This window comes from Myotis myotis, unplaced genomic scaffold, assembly GCF_014108235.1.
Source record: "Myotis myotis isolate mMyoMyo1 unplaced genomic scaffold, mMyoMyo1.p scaffold_m19_p_13, whole genome shotgun sequence".
Lineage (NCBI taxonomy): Eukaryota > Metazoa > Chordata > Mammalia > Chiroptera > Vespertilionidae > Myotis > Myotis myotis.
The window spans coordinates 4,936,348-4,940,896 of NW_023416317.1; positions in this window are offsets into that span (position 1 = coordinate 4,936,348).

A 4,549-nucleotide genomic window follows, 5' to 3' on the forward strand; every position below is an offset into this window, starting at 1 on the left:
AATCACCTTTCAACATTTTTTAAGCTTTAATGGCATTAAATATCTCCAAGAGTTCTTTTAATATGAGTTTTTTTCTTATGTCACTTCCTTTTGGACATTTCCATGCTTTTGTCACACTTTCCTCGTTTATGCTGATTAGTTGGCCTTCACTAAGTTCCTCACTGCACATCTAACTGGGTTCAAAGATGGCATTTCTATTGTTTAATAATTTGAACTCTGCTTATACCAGTGGTCATTCATTCATTCATAAGGTTTTTTTGTTTGGTTTGTTTTGTGTGTATTTTAATATTTTTTTTATTATTATTTTGGAGAGGAAGAGATAGGGAGAGATAGAAACATCAATGATGAGAGAGAATCATTGATCAGCTGCCTCCTGCACGCTCCCTACTGGGGATCAAACTCACAACCTGGGCCTGTGCCACGACTGGAATCGAACCATAACCTCCTGGTTCATAGGTCTACGCTCAACTACTGAGTCACACCAGTGGGGCTCATTCATAAGTTGTAAGTACACTGTTCAGAAAACTTATCACCTGCATATGAGTATGAATAGTCTCTTTTATGAGGAACAATTAAAATAATTAGTGATTAAACTGTACACAACCCATTACTTCTTGTGTCCTTTCCATTACAGTTACCAGAAATGAACTAATTCATCCAATCAAGTCAAAACAGTTAATAACATTTGCAAGTGGCTATATAAAGCCTTTGGAAACATAAAACTTACAATTGGAAAACACCAACTTTCAAAGTTCTATCACCATTGATTTTGTAGAGTGATAATGTCTTCTATAATTTTTATTATTTTAAGCTTTTATTATCTATTTATAGTTTATTGAGAAACTCATAAAAATGCTATTATTGACTTTATAAGTCATAGCTCCCTAACCAAATACTTATAAAAAATTTAATTCTTTGAAAAGTGCATGCTCTCTAGAGACTTACTACTTAGAGAAATATTTGTTTTGAGATGCAAAAGAGAAACTTGTGTATATAAAGGGTCTTCTTTAAGCACATACAGTACTAAGAAAATGAAGCACAGGTTTTTCTTTTACATAGAATTTTGTCTTAGGATTGTAATGCAGGAGACTGCTTTGAAAGCATTGTTCTCTAACTCTAATCAGACCTCAATCATATTGAGGAAATGAAACCAAAAGTCACTGGACACGAGAAAAAAAAAAGGTTGTTGCATTAAAAGCCTGTTTTTTGTTAAATTAATACTATAAAGCATGGGTTAGTCATTGCTAGCAGTTTTATAAGATAAGGGAGAAGGCCCAAAACAAATACAAACCAGCTACCATCACTTCAGTTAAATCTATAAACATTCTGTGTTCTGTTTTCCTGAAGGTTAGTTTCAGTGTAACTCTGTCAACAATATCTTTCCTCTAAAAATCAAAGGGGTTTTTTTTATTATTATTTTCTTAGACTTGCTAACTTGGAATCTTGAGATTACCCCAAAATTTCATCCCTGGGTGCATTCACAATAATAAAGTGCTCATGTGTTCATAAAAGTCATGTTCAAGGCAACATTAATTTTTTCTTTATTTTATTTTTTTGCCCTCCCCATTTATCCCCATACCCTCTTCTAACTCCACCCACCCACTCCTTCCCGAAATCACGCTGTTGTCCACATCCATGAGTTCTTTCTTTCTTCCTCTCTCTCTCTCTCTCTCTCTCTCTCTCTCTCTCTCTCTCTCTCTCGCTTTCTTTCTTTATTTTTTTGCAAATTGGGTTAAATTGTAAGGGAAAAAAATTAAGATTTTTTAAATTGGTTTTGAGAGAGAGGGGAAGGGAGAGGGAGAGAGAAAACATTGATGTGAAAGTGGAACATTAATCATCTATCAGCTGGGATCAAGCCCGTACCATGGGATCAAGCCGGAAACCCAGGCATGTGACCTGACCCAATCAACTGAGCCGAGCCACGCCAGCCAGGGCTCTTCTTTTCTTCTTTTTGCTCAAACCCCCACCCCCACAGCATCCCAGACCCTCACCAGAGCTGTCCGCCTGCTCTCTATGTGTCTGTCTCTATTTTGCTTATTAATTCAGTTTGTTCATTAAACTCCACATCTGAGTGAAATCCTATGGTACTTGTCTTTCTCTGACTGGCTTGTTTCACTTAGCATAATGTTCTCCAGGTCCATCCATGCTGTCACAAGGGGTAAGATTTTCTTCCTCCTTATGGCTGAGCAGTAGTCCATTGTGTAAATGTACCATAGCTGCTTTATCCATTCATCTAGTGATGGACTCTTGGGCTGCTTCCAAGTCTTGGCCACTGTAAATAACATTGCTATGAACATAGGGACGCATATATTGTTTCGAACTAGTGTTTTGGGCCTCTTTGGATAAATTCCCAGAAGTGGGCAACATAATTTTTAATAGCCCCAAACTGGGAACTACCCAAATGTTCATTCCAGTGGAGTATTCACTCCTCAGCAATGGGAATGAGCCATCTTCAATGGTGTGCAGCTTCACGCATCAACTGACAAACTCAGTGCTGAATAAAATAGTCAGACACACAAAAAAGTACATTCCATATGATTTCACGAATTAAAATGCAATGTAGACAAGATGAATGTATTCTTACAGTCAAAGGTCAGAATAGTGGTTTCTCTGAGGGTAGGAGGAGTGGTGCCTAGAATGGACAATGAAGGGGTTTCTAATATGCTTGTTTGTAGGAGCTGTTTACAGGTATGTGCACACTGTGTGAAGATATATTGAGTTGTATAAGTTTATGTGCATGTCTCTATGTTAATTATATTTCAATAAAAATTTAGCATTATAGCCCTGGCCAGGTGGCTAGTTGGTTGGAGAGACGTTCCTTACACCAAAAGGTTAGGGGTTTGATTCCCCAAGTCAGGGAACATACCTAAGTTGCAGGTTCAAACCTTGATCAGAGCGACTATAAGAGTCAAAGGATTGATGTTTCCTTCTCTCAAATCAATAAAAAACATATCCTCTGGTAAGAATATTTTTAAATTAGCATTATAAAATAAAATGCTTCTGGTAAGGTAATTTTGTTTGCTCCCTTCACTTTATATACTGTTTTCATGTAAACTTTATGATAATCAGCAGTTACATGTACTTAATAACAAAGCCATCATCTTCTTTGCAGAAGACTTTTTATAAACTAACTACTGACCAATTCCTAAAGCAGTAGGCAAAGTCGAGGACCACAGAGGGGTTTCTGCCTTAGTGACGTCACTGGTTCTGATAGGCTTACCTAGATGGACACACCTGACGAGGGCAGAATAAACCCTATGCACCCCGTCACAAAGGCATTGTATACATAAACGTCAAAATCCATTCCTCCAGAGAATATGACACAGCTAACTGAATTTGCATCTTATTAAAGTTCAAGGCCAGAACTCGGCCCTTAAAACAAAAAGTATATAGGATCAAAATTATTCTTGAAAATTCACCAAAAATGTGGCACAGCAGACATTGAATTTAAACTCACATTCTATACACGAGAAGATTTTTCCTCTAACACTAATTTGATCATTTTTCTCTAATTAAACATGAGATAAAGGAGTTGGCATGCATTTAGAGTCATATTATTAAAAGGAAACAAAATTATCAGAATCACACCAGCCTCAGAAGCCCCTGGAGCTCTATTTACCTGAATAACAACAGGTCTAAAGCATCCAACTCAGAGTTCCCCAGACACACACTCACACTCATTGGATGCCGTGGCTGGATTATCTTTCTTATTTAAATTATTTCCTCTTTCATTCTCTTCCAGCCCCCATCCCTGGCTCCAATGTGATGCACCCACAGTCGAATTTACAAAAATTAGCCCAGATATAGAACTCTACTGTGCTTTGAGAAGACTCAAACTTTATAGCCAAGCAGATCTGAAACCAATGGCTGGACCTGCCACTTAGCATTTATTGATGAACTTTGGTTTGCTTGTCTGAAAAATGGAAAGAATACCTTCCCTGACCAGTTTGGTTCAGCAGATAGAGTGTCGGCCTGTGGACTCAAGGGCCCCAGGTTCAATTCCGGTCAAGGGCATGTACCTTGGTTGTGGGCACATCCGCAGTGGGGAGTGTGCAGGAAGCAGCTGATCGATGTTCCTCTCTCATCAATGTTTCTAACGCTCTATCCCTCTCCCTTCCTCTCTGTAAAAAATCAATAAAATATATATTTTTTAAAAAGAATACCTTCTATGCAGTGCTAAAGATGAGAGATAAATGTATATGAAATACCTTATGGATTGGATAGTCTCTGGCACAATGGAGTACTCAGTAAATTACAACCATTATTACAATGGGAGAATAAGAAAATAAATAAAAGACAGAATTATTATTATAAAGCTCATTTAAAATTAATTACTCTTTTTCAACTGTTTGGGGAAAAGTTTTTTTAAATTTTAATTATATACATTTCCCCCAATTCAGGATCTTTCTCCTAAAGTTCAAGGCCACGTGTCCAGTGGGCTTCTTTCCGGATCCACCCCTGACACACGCTTGGGAGGCCTCCAAGAAGGGTGAGTCTGTCCCCAGCCCCTTGGGCCCAGGCTGGCTTGGGGCACGTTTGGGCAGCAGAA